General features: G+C 47.5%; 1 protein-coding gene across 6 annotated transcripts in view; it reads right to left on the reverse strand.

The window, feature by feature from the left end:
- LOC138516167 (malate synthase-like) overlaps window positions 1-17,901 on the reverse strand; it is a 494,080-nt gene that overhangs the window by 48,862 nt on the left and 427,317 nt on the right. The window lies entirely within an intron of this gene.

Below are 17,901 nucleotides of genomic sequence, written 5' to 3' on the forward strand. Positions count from 1 at the left end.
ATACAGAAACCATTACCATAAAGCCACATTGGTCCCCTCAAAGCAGCTAAACACCTGAAACGAATCAACTGAGAAACATGCAAATCTGCGTCTACCTTTGGTGTAACATTAGAGTGTGTATGGAAAAGATGTTTTTTCCATCACCTGGGGAACTTTGCAAAGCAGGCTGTTAAATATGTACACGCCGATGTATGGAAACGTGTGCAAATTAAACGCTTAGCTATAGCGGCATCGATCTGCTTTTTCTGGGTTTCATGTGTTAAAATCACGGCAAAAATGGCTGTGGACACAAAATATCGCGGCAAAAAGGCTGTGTTTTTTTTTGACGCTGCAATCCATGTAAAGGATGGGGGGGCACCCGCAACACCCGTACCAATTATACCATTTAAGGGGAGCGTGGGACACCCCCTCATCCCCCACCCCCCTTAAATCGTGTAATGGGGTACACCTTTAACGGGTCAAACCAAAAATGCCACGATTTTTCTTACAGGCAACATTTTTGCTGCGATTTTATCACTGGGTACCTTGTTCTTTGTAATTAGCACCATTCAGCAATTGGTAAATTGTTTCTTTGTGCTCAATGTTAAGATGTGTTCATTTGGGACTACAAGTACTCTTATTTTGGACATGTTGCGGCAGTGTTGGTGTGCAACGGTTTATCATTGTAAAAACAGGGCTATTTTCAGTTGTTCTCCAGTTGTGGCACCTGTCTCTACGAGACAAAGCGAATGGTATAACACATAGTCCAGTGTCATAATTTAATGGCATTTTAAGAGGATTGCAGTGTGTTGGACATGTCGAATGACTTATGACATTATATTGTTTTGTTGTAATTGGGTACTTGTAAGCAGGCTCTGCCCATCCCCATTTGTGTACAGTCTGTAAATGGTTTTAGGCATTTCTGTCTGCAAAAACAGTTGCCTCAAAAGTAATGTGTTAATTGTAGCCATTCAGCTGAGCCCCATCTAGATTCACATCACATCTAAGTGATTAAAAACAACACTTTGTTGCCCTGCAAAAGCATCGTTCTGAAAGGTGATAGTGATTTGTTATATATGGAGCGCTTAGCGCTGTACATAGAACATGTTTACACACATCACCATCAGCCTCAACGAAGGTGGTACTCACTTATCGACCTCGGAACTGTCATCTGCAAATCAGACAGATTTCATCAGCAAGCGCTCAACACGCTGAGCTATCTTATCGGATATAAGTACGCAAATCAAAGGTCAAGATATACAGTGGCGTAACACAAAATGTGGGGGTCTCCCTGCATGTCATGCTGAGGGCCCCCAACCTGGCAACAAATCACGGGTTGTACTACACTCTGGGCAGGCCTAGATTATCGCGCTTGCACAATACCCATGAATGTGCTGCTGAAGGGGTATGCCGCACACTGTACTAGGAGAAAGATATAAATTTGTGTTTTAATGCAATATACATCACACTATCTGAGAATAATTGGCTAAAAAGCCAGAGTGTTTGCAATTGTTTTGTAGGGTAACACCATTCCAATAGATGCAAGTTACCAACAGAGCACAGGGACATTAATGCTTTGCTGTTAAAAATGCCATGCCACATTGAAAACATGTCCCACTGGCTGCACAATGTAGACCAGTGTAGACACGTCATAACATTACAGAAAAGCATGCCAGGCCACATTTAAACATACCTAGACTGGTTGCACAAAAATGCCAGTCTAAGCAATAACACTGATCAAGAAGAGAGCACACATTCAAGCCCGGGTCTCTGCTGCTTCTAACAACACAGCTAAACTCTTTAAAATCTGCATGGAACTGGTCAATCCTGTTGCGGTCTCCACCTCTCCTGTTCCCTCCCAGGCCCTGTGTATGGCTCTGGCCTCTCACTTCTCCGCTAAACCTCAGGACATCCTGTCCACTATCTCCTCTTCCTCTCCCTCTTCCTCTCTCGGCCCCCCTTTGGCCATCTCTACCTCTCCTCCTCATGTCTCCTCTTTCTTCCTGACAACACCTGACAAGGTTTCTAGACAAGTCCGATCCATGAAAGTGTCGTCCAAACAAGTGCTTCCCTGGTCCTCCAGAACCATCAAGGACCATATTGACACCCTTGCTGCACCTTCGGCGGTTTCTGTAATCACTCTTTCACCACTGGAACGTTCGCATCTGCCCTTAAGCACTCCCTTGTGCACCTACTCCTCAAGAAGCCGTCTGCTGATCCTACCTGTCTGGCGAACTATCGCCCATCTCCATCACCCCTTTCCTGGGCAAACTCTTCAGAAACAAGACGGCCATCTCACAGCTTACTCTCCACACTGAATTTGTTGGTTGTCTCCATGACCATCAGTCTGGCTTCAGAGCTGCCAGAGGCACGGAAACTTCTCTCCTGAACACCCATGAAGATCTGCTCTCTAACCTTGATTACAGCATTCCTTCTGTCCTAATCCTCCTTCATCTTTCCTCTACTTTCGACACAGTCAACCACGCCATCCTGATCAATCGACTACGTGAGAGCCTGGTCATCACGGATCAGGCCCTGGAGTGGCTGACCTCCTTCCTCTTGGACTGCCCCTCCCAGGTCCAACTTGGTCCCTTTCTTTCCGCCACCTCTCTCTCTACCTGTGGCATTCTCCAGGGCTCACCCTGGTTTTTCAACCTCTACTTGGCCCCTTTGGCCCACCTGATCTCTAACTGCTCCTCTAACTTTCAGTGTTATGCGGATGGCACTCAGCTTTCATTCAGGCTCCTCTCCTCTCTTGCTCATTCCAGACTGTCTATCCATGATTCAGGATTGGTGGACCTCCAACGATATCTACCCTAGTGCCATGAAGATGGAGATCCTTCTCATTGGGACCCCTGTCCCTGCTTTCCCTCTCACACTCTCGCCGCCCACCGTGGGCCATCTTCCTTCGCCTTCCTGCGAGGCAAAAAATCTTTTGTCTCATCTTCGAATCCACTCTATCTTTCTCTCCTTGAATCTCAGACGTCGCCAAGAAGTCCCACTACCTACCAGCTGCTCCTCCTCAAAGGGACTCTTCCCTTTCTCACTTTCCCCCAGAAGCTCACTGTCCCCAGAGCTCTGTTTGTCTCTAGGCTGGACTACTGCAACAGCCTCTTTCTCAAGCTGCCTTCCTCTACTCTCTGCCCTCTGCAACTAATCCAGAACAGGACAGCAAGACGTATCCTTGTCCACAAGCCCAGGGATCATATCTCTACAGCCCTGAAATCTCTCCACTGGCTCCCGCTGGTTGCAAGAATCAAGTTCAAGACTCTTTGCATTGTCCACAAGGCTTTCTGGGGTCGGGCCCACACTACATCCAACGTTCTCTTCCAAAATACATTTTTTCTCAAGCCCTTCCCCAGGCTACCTCCAACTCTCTAAGGGCTAGACACTTCTTCAGGAGAGTGGGGGGGGGGGTAGATCTCTCTCCTCTGCAGATGCCTCCCTCTGGAATGGCCTCCCTGCCCCTCTCAAACTTTAGCGGACCACCTGATATCCGGAAGCAGCTCAAAACTTTCCTCTTCTCCTGTGCTTTCACTCTCTCCCTCCCCTGCTGACCTACCTGACCTACCTGTCTGCTGTATCAACTGGTTTTCTTGGCTACCCTCAGAGTCTCACTGAGTCCAGGTTCTTTCTTGATCAGTCACCCTTGCACTGCCAACGGCCTACCACTCACTTAGGGACTGTAACTGTAACCCTATAGTCCCTTGTTCTCCTTGCACTACCCAGAGCCGCACTGTCCTGGCTGCACTTACTCAGAGCATTACAGCCCTGTTTTCCCCTCCCTTCTTCCTTGCACTTCCCCCCTCCCTTTCCCCTTGCATTTATCATTCTCGCACTTGAATGACACAAGGCCTAGTAAGATCATTTGTCTTGTCCACCCTCTATCTTCACTCCATTGCTTGTCGCGCCAAGAAACACTTGTGTACAGGCGTTTTATAATAGACTTATATAATATCATTTTATCACAGATGCTCAAAAAAATATACAATGCTGCAGTAAGAAATGGCTAGACTGGCAGCACCCAAATGCCAATCTAGCTAGTTAATTACACTTAGCAGGACTGCTTTATCAGAAATGTGGAGTTAAAAAAAAGTCATACGAAACTGAGGAATAACTAGACTGGCTGCATCAAAATGCCTCTCTAGCCACTAATACCACATATCAAGCCTGCTTAGCCTGGACATGGACAGCCATTATGATTTATCGCACAATCCCACCGCCCACACATCCTCTCTCCCTCCCATGCCCTACCCCAACCTCCAAAATCAGCTCTTTGGCCCAGAATTACCTTCATGTCCCTCTTCCTTGTCCCAGAGCTTATGTTTGAGGCTCCTTACCTCATAGGTAAGTACTGGGATGAGAAAGAGTGGGATTAGGAGTAATGAAGATACAGGTAGCTAAGTCAGGCATTACCTCCATGTACCTCTACCTCATCACAGTGCTTATGTAAGAAGCATAATGCCTCATACACAAGTACTGCCTCATACACAAGTGCAGGGACAAGGAAGACTAGGGCCAGGAGTAATGACGGTTATCAATAAGTAATTAAGGCATTAAACACAAGTAGGGGGTAAACAATATTCAGTTGGCTGGGCTGCAGCACTCAACCCCCAGACATTTTGGGCTATGTTGACTCAACCTGGCTGACCTTCAGAGCAGTTGCTGGACAGAACAGGACACAGATGTTAAACAGCACCTGGGTTTCGCTGTTAACAAGGGCCAAGCAGTTACTAACGTAAAGCATTTCACTGTTAGTACCTGCATTCAAATGCCCAATATTTTAGGCAATTAAAATTCTGATGTGTGTTTAGTACTTCATGCCAGGGAAGTGATTGGAAGGGTAGAAAAGGAACAGGAGACTGTTCATTCTCACAACAGTTCATAAGTGGGTGCTTTCACACTTAAAGGAGAGAGTTAACTGCTTGTAACATTGCAGCTGCACTAGAACAGTCTCATTAAAATGCGTAAAGAAGTTAGATGCCCCCACACAAATAAGTTTGCCTCCCCCCAACACCCGTGAAGTTAGAGCCTCTCCCAACATTTGAAGGATCAGCCCCTCGAAATGTAGGTTTTGTTGAGCCCCTGAACACAAGCACAAACACCATTCACCATATACACGCATGCACACCCAGCCATCCTTACATTTAAGTGTGCACTCTTTCACCATACAGGCACACCCAGGAAGTCATTCATACATTTAAATGTGCACCCTTTCACCGTACACGCACACACGCACACCCAGTCACCCATACATTTGTGTGTATCCTTTCACCATAACCTCACACAGGCAGCCACCTCCACATTTAAGTGTACACCCTTTCACAATACACACACACACGTACACGTATTGGGGTTAAGGGGAGCTCTATTACTTAAAAAAGAAATTGGGCCTCAGTATAAGTTTGCCTGTTCGGTAACAACAGTACCGGTAAGCTACGAGTTCTGCTCCCGGGTACATTCCCGCCCGCCAGGTCTAACCTGGCAGGCGTACCGGCACCCGCGAGTAGAGCATGTCAGATGCACCGGCACCATTCTGAATGGTGCTGGTGCATCCAAGCCCCTCATTCCCATTGAACCCTATGGGGATCAAATGGAAATGGGGAGCATTTTCTGTTTCGGCGCCCGCAAATGGGCAATTACAAGGTCCGGCGGGCCATAATGACCTATTCATTGCCCATTTGTGGGTGCCGTAAAAAAGCACAAGTTTGGCAGCAGCCTGACGATTTTACCGGCAAGGCTACCGCCAAACTGAGGCTGATCGTTTCTTTTTGAAATCTCCCTGACTTCATAAAGAAATTATTTCTGTTAAAGACAGAACCATAACGGAAATCATTTCTTTATGAAGGCAGAGTGACTTCAAAAAAGAAATGTAAAAAAAGAAATATTTAGAGAAAATATTTTTTTTCATTTTTTTTTTTCAAGTGGTGCCCCGTCCCAGGACATGTGCTAGCGGACCCCCCGCCCTGCGGGGGCTGCACGGGCCCCAGTTACGCCAGTGAACATATATTGGAATACGTAATAGGGACAACAGCAAAAAGTCTTGACCCATTGCATTAAGAAACATTGAGTTGGAACTAACTAAACTTGCCAATCTAATTCTAAATTCACCTTAAAGTATATACAATGGAAAGGAAATGGAGTGTTGGCACAGAAGACTAGGAAATATGCACACAGGGAAAGGAACGGTGTAGGAGGATAAAGTGTCAACGGATGTTGGTTACAACAGGGTCGGACTGGGACAAGAAATAGGCCCGTACACCTAAGAAAAAGTGGCCCACCCCTCGCCTCAAACAAGTGGCCCACCCCGCACCTCACGACCCTTGACCTCTGATGACATCGCCAGAAGTGATGTCATTTGACCCCACCCGAAAGTGACATCCCCGGGAAGCGATGAAACACGGCTTTTCACCCCTTGACAAAACAGGAAGTGGCATCAAATAGCATTTTTCCTAAGTACACAATGAAAAATATGGTTTTGATTTCACTTATGTGATATACATTTCATACAAGAATGGATCACTATATGTATCATTAATATCTGTGTGTATAGATCCATATTGTCAAATTACTGTGAATGCAAGCAGACGTCCAACGCCAAATGATAATATGTTATTGTATAGCACTTATGCTTAAGCTCGTTTTTATAGAACAAATAGGCACACAATATCACCCAACCTGTGTTACTCATTTATCGACCTCAGAAGGATGAAAGGCTGAGATGGTGTTGCTCGGATTCGAACCTGCAGATCACACACACATCACAGCAGCGAGCGCTCAACCCGCTGAGCTATCATATCGGCTAGAGTAAAATTAGCAATTATTCTGTAGTGGATACCATTAAACTAATAACTGAGATTTAACAGCAGGCCAGTTAAATTCATCTACAGGTCCGGTGCAAAGTTGGCTGCATGCTGCAGTAGCATGTGAATGATGCATGCATCATAATTTATGATGCACACATCATGCATGCAAATTAATCATCAGAGCAAGGTGACATGTGTTACCTTGCTTTGATCAATTATGCCGGTGCAGGTGCTTTTTGTTTGTTTCCGAAAAAAAATGTTTTTTTTCAAACAGGCCCAGGCATGGGCCGAAACCGGCCCCCAGGGACTACACATGATTTTGGCCCGGCCATGGGCCAAGTAGCAGATGGGCCAATCCAACCCTGGGTTACAAGAAAGAACCTCAAACATATAACCTGTTAAAGCAATCGGTTATGCTCACCTGGTCTCTACGGAGGCGTTGGGGCACGGTTGCAGCCTTCCCGGGGGTGAGGTTGCTCGGGTCTGACTTCGCCCTCTGCGCTTATGTGGTGACTGGTGGTAATAGGTGATGCTGCTCGGGACTGATCCTGCGTGGAGAATAGAGGGCGTGAGTATGCCAGCTTGTACGCCTGATCCCATTCCAGACCCCTTCTCCCAAACCGTGGTACCCGTGGTATGCGCTGTACCTGGAAAGCTCACCTGTTGATTAGTTTTGGCGAGCACTCCGTCATGCTGCTTCTGGCAGGGGCGCTTGTATGATCTGGACCGAGTTCCTTCACTGGTCCCTTGCACGTGGTAGTCCAGTCCTGCTGTGACTAAGCCACTATACTTCAGGTAAGTGTTCCTGTTAGCCTTTGTCTTTCCTGTCTGTTTTTGTTGAATTGTAAAGTTTGTTGTCTTGTATTGCTGTCCGTTCCACTTTTGATGTTTGCTCTTTTGCTTTCTTCCCTTGCAGGTGATGTTTGCCGGCTCGGCAAGCTGCGGAGCTCGAGGTGACAGCCGGAGGGAATGACGAACGAAGCTGCACCGGTACATTAGCTGGTAAGTTGTTAACTAGGGGGCGCGCAGGGTTCAAATGCGGCGCTGCCCTAGGATGGATGTTCTAACCTTGTCTTTCTTCTTCTTCACAGGGTCCGAGTTTGTGGATGCGGAGTGCAGTGCTGCGACGTCGGGATCAAGATCAATGGATGTCAGGAGATGAGTCTCTGCAGATGAAACACTGGTTTCCTGGAGGTGAGTATGCAGGAGAACGCCTGGTTTCAAAGGTAAGTAAACTGGTCCAAGCGGCGGTGAGCGTCACGTTGCACGTGAGTGCACAGTAACGCGAAGCACCGGCGTTAAGGATGGAGCAACTTATATAGCTGAGCTTCTGAAGACACGCCCTCCAGGTTCAGCCTGCCTGCCACAGCCTGCCACACTGATGAGTTAGCACATGAAGACCAGGCCTAGGGAGCCAGACCCGATGAGTCAGCACATGAGGATGTTCTCTGGAATAAAGGCTTTCACCTCCTGGAAAGTTGTAAAATAAAAGCACTCCTGCACTGAAATAAAGTAAAAGCACTCCTGCACTGAAATAAAGTGTTCCTTCTCACATCTCTATATGAGGCTTGCGCCAAAGGCGCCATGACTGAGTCCTGCCAGGGCCTCTGTGTTTATGGGTCCCAAAGGGACATAAGTGAGTCAAGTGACCCATTGCCCCCATCACTAGATGGTGTGGATTTTGTGTTCTGGGGCCTGTGGCCATGACACAATCCCACATGTTCTCATATTTTTCTAACAGATTTCTGTTATTATAGCAGGTCTTTTCTCTGGCTGTCAGTAAGGTCATATTGTGGGGCCAGTTCACACAGTGTGGCATCACAGATGGCTTCCAAAGTCTTAATATATTTGTTTTGCCATACTGAAGGCCCCGGTAAACTCAGCATTCCATGGAAAAGGTTCATTCTTAGACTTGCCAAAAATATCCCAAAAGCATCTGCAACGGTTGTAAAATAAAAGCACTCCTGCACTGAAATAAAGTAAAAGCACTCCTGCACTGAAATAAAGTGTTCCTTCTCACATCTCTATATGAGGCTGGCGCCTGTCGTGTTGCCCAGGGATCTAATCTCTCTCCCTGGGTTTTCAACCAGTATCTGTCACTCCTTGCCCACTGCATCGCCGCCCTCTGCCCCAACTTTCAGTGCTATGCGGACGATACCCAGCTCATTTTCAGGCTACCCTCGGCCTCCTCCTCTCCTTCCCTCATCTCTGACTGTCTGTCTGCTATCCAGGAATGGTGTGCCGCCAATGACCTCTGCCTTAATGCCAGTAAGACTGAGATTCTACTCATCGGCACACCCACTCCCTCCTTCCCTGCAGCTCTCTGGCCGGCCTCTCTTGGCCCTCTTCCTGCTCCTACCTGCAAGGCTAAAAACCTCGGGGTCATCTTCGACTCTACACTCTCCTTCTCTCCTCACATATCTGACGTCTCTAAGAAGTAACGCTACCAGCTGCACCTCCTCAGAGGTATTCTTCCCTTCCTCTCCTTCCCCCGGAAGCTCACTGTCTCCCGAGCCCTGGTTCTCTCGAAGCTGGACTACTGTAACAGCCTCTATCTTAATCTGCCTGCCTCCACTCTCCGCCCTCTGCAACTCATCCAGAACAGAACTGCGAGACTTGTCCTTGGCCTCAAGCCCAGGGACCGTATCTCTCCAGGACTGAAATCTCTACACTGGCTCCCAGTGGCTGCGAGGATTAAGTTCAAAACCCTCTGCATTATCCACAATGCCTTCTGGGGCCTGGGGCCAAAATACCTTCAACTCTCTCTTCCTAAATATCTTCCTTCCTGAGCCCTTCGCTCATCCGTCACCAACTCCCTCAGGGTCAGCCGCTTCTCAAAGCAATGAGCTGGGGGTAGATCTCTCTCCGCGGCAGGGGCCTCCCTCTGGAACAGCCTTCCTGCCTCCCTGAAACTTGAGGAGAACCATCTCCGGTTCCGGAAGCACCTCAAAACCTTCCTCTTTGCTTCTGCTTTCTCTGTCCCTCTCCCCTGCTAAATTCTACACTGAAATTGCACTGAATCTGCAACTGCGCCACTCTCACCGACCTCGGTCCTGGGCCCAGCCACTCTCCACTTGCACTGCCTCCCTGGCATCCCCTGCACTGCGGGCCTGTCTCTGTATCCCTACAGCCCCCCCTTCCCAGCACTTGTCTGCACTTACCTTGCACTTGCCACCAGCTGGCCCTATTTATTTATTTATATTCTACTTACTTGTACTGCACTTCCCCCTCCCCTTCCCCTTGCACTTTTCCCTTCCCCTACCCCTGCACTTGCGCGGTCTGAATGATATCTGGCCTAGTAGGATCGTTGTCTGTCTTCCCCTTGTTCCCCCCTCCCTGCCTCGTCGCGCCTTGAAACACTTGTGTATGGGCGCGTTACAAATGCCATATCATATCATATCATATCATAACGGTTAACTCGGTGGACAGTGCCTTCAAATATATTCTTTATAACCCTTCACGGCTTTGCCTTCACATCCCAACAGATGTGTGAAAGTGGCCCCATTTCTCTATAACATGACCCGCAACTTGCATTACCGGTCAGTAAAGAATTGCACATGCGCTATATTATATAATGCTTGTTTAAATCTATCTTAAGTCGTGAAACATCACAGCAGATGTATATCCAATGATCAGCTGGAATGGCCTGCCCAAATTCGAGATGGCAGCTCTCCCAACTGCAACTAGTCATTACTTCACCCATGGAGATGTTTGTAGAAAAGGTGGCAGAAACTGAGCCGGTCAGAAAGACCCTAAACAAGGTGGGGGTGTTTAGGGCGATGAAGGGCAGCAAACACCCGGTTCTCTTAAACAACCTGGAGAGGAGCACATGTTTGCATTCCTCTCCTATCAAATGAAAGGATCTCGAAGATCAACATTAACCCATCTGCACACAGTTCCTTAATTGTGCATATCCCCGAATTGAGGATTGTTAGAACTGGGTTGTGCCACAAAGATGGCTCGGGAAATGGTACATGGGGTCTCATTCCAAATTGAGCAGTCTGGTAAAAAAGTGCCGGTATTCGGAGATACCGGCCCTTTACTGTACCGCCCTACTACGGGTTTGCTGGTGGGTCACCTTGGCTAACCTATAGCTAAAAGGTGGAGGTAAGGCAGGTGCCCTAGCGGCAAACAAAGCCCTCATTACTGGCACCGGCATTGTTGGTGCTGGTAATCATGGCAAATCCCCCCATGGAGTCCTATAGGACTCCATGAATGGTGATTTACTCCGTCCCTCCGGCACTCGTAATCCGGCGGCAATGCCGCCAGACTGAGTACCAGAAACGGCAACAGCCTTTGCCGGTAACCTGGCAGGTTTACCACCAGTATACCGGCAAGGTTGTAATGAGGATCATGGTTCTCAGCCACTTCCAACGCAGCCATCCATTCCTTGATCGCAATCCCCAGTGATGCAATGGCACAATGGTAAAACAGTTTAAGCCTCATTACAAGTTTGGCAGTATTTCTGTGATACATCCACTGAAATACCGCCAAACGAAATTACTGCTACTGCCACTTGGTCCGGCAGAATTACCGCTGGATTACAAGTGGCGGTGGCAGATTTAATCCCCATTTTTGAGAGTCCATTGCACTCTATGGGAATTTTTGGTGGAATTACCGCTGCAGTAATTCCACAGATTTTTCCTATTTTCGGTGGAAACTGGGAGGATTTACCTCTAACATGATGCTGGAGGTAAATCCCCCACTCCAGAGCCATACTCGAAGTATTGCAGTGCGGGAAAAGTGGCAGTAATTCCGTTACGCCTTCTTTTCCTGCACTTTCACTCCTGTAATGAGCCTCTTGGTCCGCAGATTTACTGCAGAATTACAAATGGTGTAAGGTGGTGTAAATCCCCATTTTTTGGAGCCCATTGGACTCCACGTTAATTCTACCAATATTTGCCTATTTTTTGTTGCAGTTAGGTGGAATATTTACTGCCAGAATTTTGCTGCAGGAAAATCCCACAATTTACCACTAAAATTATAGTACAGTGGTGCGGTCATTCGGGCGATAATGCAGCAGCAAATGTGTTACCACTGCATTACTGCTGTTTTTTCCCCCACATACCATGGGCAAACCCCAATTGAGTATCTTCTAGATGGGTAGGAGGATGGACTATAGATCAAGGATGCAACATAAGTGGACCTTACACAATAGGGTAAGGGAGAAGGTTCAACAAAACCTCTGCACAAAGATTATCGAGTCTAAAGGAATGGAGAGCCAAAGTCCATCCTAAGAGTGATGACCTAGTCTGAAGGATGTGAGGTCCAAAGTCCATTTCTAACCTTAGAACTAAGTAAAGTTGCTAGTTGTCCGCTCATTGCTGTGCTAAACCAAACACTCAGTCACATGGATTGAATTGCCCCTGGACATTTCTTTTATGCGGCTTCCTGCCATGTCTGTGGTCTTTGGTCAGGCTTTGGTCTGTCTTAGTTGGAATCTTGGTGCATGGGATCATCTGGTGGATGTCTTTCCTGGAAGGACATGCTGACAGCCTGGCACAACAAGACCTCAGGAATACCCCTCTTGTTCTAGAGGTGTTTTGGTGATTAGCACATGTATGTGTTCTTTGCGCCGTACTTGAGTACTTGTTGGTAGAATCTGTAGCACCCTACCTGGGTTTGGACTAGTTTATTTGTTCAGGTGACCTTGCTACGTCCAGAGGTTTCTGACTAGCAACACAGTTTCTTTAGTTTTACTCATGGTTGCCAGCACTGTTGGGACTCGACCTTGCAGCTAGCTTTGTTTCTTCTGACTTTATGAATTTTGGGGGTGGCTTCTTTATCTGTCTCTGAGTGCAGGTCAATAGGTGCCTCCAGCTCCCCTGCTGTCTAGCTTTGGTTTCCCTCAATCGTAGGTGTCACTGGCCCAGCCTGCTTCCCATCTAATGCTTACTGATTTCTTCTACTTCTACTAGCTTCACTCTCCTGTTGACTGTTTCTCCTAGGAACGCTGTCCTTTCTCCCACCTGGTCATCAACATTGTGACTCCTTTTATACTGTGGCTGAATGGGTGATTAAGTGCTGGTCCTGGTTTGTGGGTTGAATTCCTCATTTGCTACATGCCCCACAATTTATCCCTGCATAATAGTTCATCCTCCTTCCCAAAATAATGGCCGGTGTTGGTTATGCCTTGTCGGTGCAGTGCATAATGGAGTAAAGATGATCAGCCCATGACTAGGTCCCCATAGACCCAAGGGATAAATCCCCTGTCCGCCAAGTTGAAGTAGGCCACAAAGTAATGAAAACCCATCGACCTGGCTTGCAATCCTCTTCATGTTCCTGTTAACATGTTTGTTCTTCCCTTGTTGCAGTGTACAGATCATGAGCTTTTGACATCTTGATATTATGTGTCTGCCACAAGATTTACCTGAACGTGAGTCCATGCAAGAGGTTGCACATCTAGAATATGCTCACCAGGGCTCTTGCTCCACACATGGACCAATGAACGGGTCTCACAGACAATCATCTGATTGTACAATGAACTGGGAACCCGGATTCTGAGGTCTATTCACTTGGGGTTTACTTTTGGAGGTGCGGGGGTAACAGTATTAGTTCTTGTTTTTACACTAATTGCCTCATTCCAGTCCTCCATGTGGTAGATACATACTCTATTGCCTCAGGGATCCTTCTCCCTACTAGGCACCACCTGCACCTGGGTCTCTAGTATGAAAGAGCTGAAGGAGTTCTGGGGGTCCCTCCGTTTACCATCTCTAGAAGCTGCACCCTAGGGCTGGTGGTTCCTCTGGCCCTCAGAGCTCCCCACCCTTCTCCTAGATGCAATGAACAGGTGACCTCATCACTCCCACTTGAAATATGCACAATCTTCCTCCACCAACCAGTGAAAGCATACCGCCCACGGTGAAAGGAGAATCACACAAGGTGCAGGGTACTTTTGGGGCATCCTAACTCTGAGAAACAATTCCGTTCCTGATTATGCCTTGGATTAGATCTCATCAGGGAAAAGTTGAGTTAACCTGTCAGAACAAAATGCAAACATTCAGAGGCCTCTCGAAAGAGGTGCAGTTCATGACAATTGACCTCACTGTATGTGTTCATGTCCATGTCCGTCTCTTTTGTGTGTGTTTCTGCACCTCTGTGCATGTGTGAGTGTGAGGAAATGTTAGAGATGCTTCCAATCAGTTACTGTTCACTGAAAATGCCAAAGGTGATTATCCGCTGACCTGTGTGGAGGCCTATACTTATGGCGAAGAGGCATTTTGAAAGGGATGCTAATCTAGTTCATTATGGTGCATTGTGGAATTGAGAAAAGAAAATCATGCTAGTGGAGAGACCTGGAGGTTTGCCTGCACAGCTTCTTGGAACAGCTGTGGAAATACAGTGCGGTTATAGACTACAATTCAAAGAAGCTGATTGGCTGAGAACCCAGCCATTCCCCTTCAAAGATCTGCTAGTTTAGACCCATCACCTGCCATATGGGGTTACACCAACCATTAAACACCTAGATACCTGGCCTCAAATGTGCTCTATGGGTCTTTAATGGCCGTAGAGCCCGCTATGGTGTGCTTCAAGGCTAATTGCATCTGTGCCTTATGCCATCACTGAATTACAGTTTTTCATGCATCACACCCGGAACACAAACGAGCTTAATTCATTTAGAAAAGAAAAGATGGCTGTCATGTTTATGTTCAATCCACATCGTTATGTGGAAGGTGGGACTAGGGTGGGGATGGGGCAGGTAAAGACGGAGTTGAGACCGGTTGCTACCGTGTGGGCCTCCCGTTTATTGCTGAGCATGCGGCGCACTGGGAATACTGTATCCGCACCGCAGAAGAGTGAGTACACTCTATAACATTGTCAACGAAGGTGGGATCGGACCCGGAGTGGTCCCGACAGACCAAACACTTGCTGCGACGGCGATCCAGAGGCGAGGGCCGCCATAGCTGCTCAGACCAGCCCGCATGGGTGAATGAACCCAGGTGGCGGCAGTGATCTGATCCACAAGCGTGGCCGCCTAATAAGCGGCGCACATGGCAGGCTTTCAGCTTGTGCTGCAGTAGTGTTGTTGAGACCCAGTTTCGGCAGGTGTGGCCCCCTAGAGTCTGTGCACCACACTGCAGGAGAGGAAACCAGGCCCAGCCGGCGCAGGAGAACAAACCCCATCCCTCAAAGGTGAGGAAGAACAGGATCATGCACAGTGAAGCAGTAAAAATAAAAGATGTCAGAGGAGGACATGCCTGTTGCAGTGCCTACCAGGCTTTCAGAGGTTTTTCCACCAAAACCAGGGAGATGTTACACCTTGGCAGCTGCCCCAAGCATTTGACCTTACAGACACAGGTGACTTAGGGCCCCGATGGGCCAGATGGATGAAAGACTTCAGAGTATATGTGGGGGAAATGGGCCCCCTGGATGATGACAGCAAAAAGAATATATTAATCCTGTGTCATGATTCCTGCCCCTCATGTCCCCAGCCCTCCAAGATGTCAGGCTGGAGCCAGGCCACGATCACCTACATGGCCCTCAAGGGCCTCTCCATCCCTCCAAAGAACCACTTGGAGTCAGACTTGGCGCTTGTGGCACCAGACTCACTCACTCCCATAGGATAACATTGAGGATTGGACTTGTAGTGCATTGATGGGGACAAGATGGATGCCCCCACATATTTCGGTTCCCAGAACTGCATGTGCGGTCTAGTCTTTTGGGTGTGGTTCAGCCCAGAGACACCTGGGATACCCAGAGACTATTTAAGCCACACCCAGGCTGAGAAACATGCTTTGCGTTTTCTGCACCTGCAGGGTGACACTCACCGTGTTCGGATCGGTCTCCAGTAGGCCTGCATCTTTCTTCTGTGCTCAGCTCCTGCAGGAACAAGAACACCGTTAGGAACAGCCTTACCTTGCGGCGCTTCTGCCCATCATTCATCGCTTCTTCTGTTCTGCGGGCATCTTTGGCAATGTCATTCCCATCCCGGCACGCCGCTTCCTAAGGAAAAGGGAAAAGAACAGAAAAAAGGCATTAGTTAGCATTCAGCAAATCTTCGCTTATTTTTAAAGACTGTATGAGCTTCAAACGCTTACCTGAATCCCAGCGTTCTGGGGGAACTCTGTCTCCGGAACTTCTCATCCATCTGCAAGAGGGAAAAGACACTCCAGGTTAGCGTGGAAACATCTAGAGGCGCCGCATATCACGCTTACTCACCGCATTTCTTCTTCATAACCGGCATCCATGCTGAAAACGTCGCGGCACCTAAAAGACACAGAAAAAGAACTCAGTTCAATACAAATACGAAAGGGTCACATCGCGCATCGCGCTCTCACTCACCTTCAGCGCTACTCATCTCAGCAGCACGTCGCCATCCCCGGACGCCGGCCATCATCTAAGGAAGGAAAGGAACGAAGTTAGAGAACTGTTCAAAAGACTCATACTTACCTGTCGGACTCTTGCCAGTGAAGTAACTAGGCAGCAATGAGCCTGCATCAATCAACGCGCCCCTGCGCTGAAAGCAGGACGGAGAGCACACTTTCCAAGAAAACAAGGTGAGCTTTGGGAAGGGTTGGACCCCGGGGAAGAAGGGGTTCAAGCACACAGAGACAATAGGGAGTTAAACTCTACCAATCCTGTGTTTCAGACCCAGTCTCCAGTCGAGTAGACTCCAGGGAAGGGTTTGAGGTCGTAAGAGGTCAGACAGGCTGAGTGATGTCCCTGTGGATACCAGGTGAGCGTTACATCCTGGCAGTAGGAGCAGCAGTATGGGACATACTCTATGAGTTAGTAAGCACACATATTTTGCGCCACACACCAACATGGACTACGAGAGACATATCTTTCACACCATCATGCAGGAGAGGGGGGAGACTATGGACAACTATGTCATGAGACTCTGTATCTGCATGAAGCACTGCACATTCCATCGTTACTCAAATGATGAAGCACTATGTGCACTAGGACCCCAACCGGCCCATACAGCTGGGGGTTACCCAATAGCAGTTTAAGATGAGGCAGTAGCACCCGTGAGATGGATGAGAATGCAGATTAATACTCTAGCATCAAATCAATAATGACAACTCAAAGGTTTGACAAAGAGAGTCTGTTTAATGACAAGTACAAAAAACGGGGAGTTAACGAACTTCCTTCTCGCTTCAACTCCAACCTTGGATTCTTGGCATGACATGCCTTCGTCTGAGTTTCTCTCTGTCCTTAATTCTCGCTTTTCCTGCTGCAAAGCTCTCCTCTTGAGACCTTAAGTAACCTTTGGTCAGTTCTGCTCTTGTGCATAGTGGAAGTATACTTATATAAAGTGCTCATTTTGAGGTAGATATGTATATACGTGGCACTTGCCGCAATCTATCTTACTACTAAGCTTAGCAAGCTTCATTAATTCTTAGCTTCTTGCGGTTCCTTGCATATGTACATGTGTAAACTGGCTGAATATCTTCATCACGTTCATGGCATAAGTTTCTTACATTTGACATCAATTGTTTCACTTTAAACTCAGGATGTCACTTATCCATGGTGTTTCGTCTCCTTTCATCATTCACAGGTCATCATATGTTCTATATGTGAGTCAGTCCAGGTTCTTGTGATGTCACCATTCGTTTTATAGTACCTTTTTGGCTTCTTCAGGTATTGCATTTTGACAATCATCATTCTGTCTCATTTGTTGATATGGTTTTCTCAAAGGGTACCTCACTGTCCAGGTGTTCTTAGGTGTTGGTACTTCAATAGGTGCTGTCAGTCTGATAGGTACTCTCTGCTGGTTTATTTGCTCATCATACGTCACATATTTCGGCGTGAATGTTCCTGGTACTTCAAAATGGGCAGTAGGAGGCAAACCGTGCTTGGGACCTCCTCTACACTCCCCCCTCTGGGCAATTCATCGACCACTTTCACTTCTTCTTTTGTATCGACCTTTCCTTTATCTTTTGGATCAATTTTTTCTTCTACTCCTGGGTCCATTGCTCTTTCATCCTCTGGGTCCATACATTGAGGTCTGAAGAAGTGGCTCTTTGGAGTCCATATTTTTATGACTCCCTTCAAGCTTCCTGCTGTTCTTACATGCTCGTTTTTATTCCATGTCATAAGTTGACATTGTCCACTTGGGCTGCAATAGATCCATCTTCCCACATAGTTTCTGTGTTTCCTTGGATACCGAAAC

This window comes from Ambystoma mexicanum, chromosome 6q (assembly GCF_040938575.1).
Source record: "Ambystoma mexicanum isolate Mex_15411 chromosome 6q, UKY_AmexF1_1, whole genome shotgun sequence".
Classification (NCBI taxonomy): Eukaryota; Metazoa; Chordata; class Amphibia; order Caudata; family Ambystomatidae; genus Ambystoma; species Ambystoma mexicanum.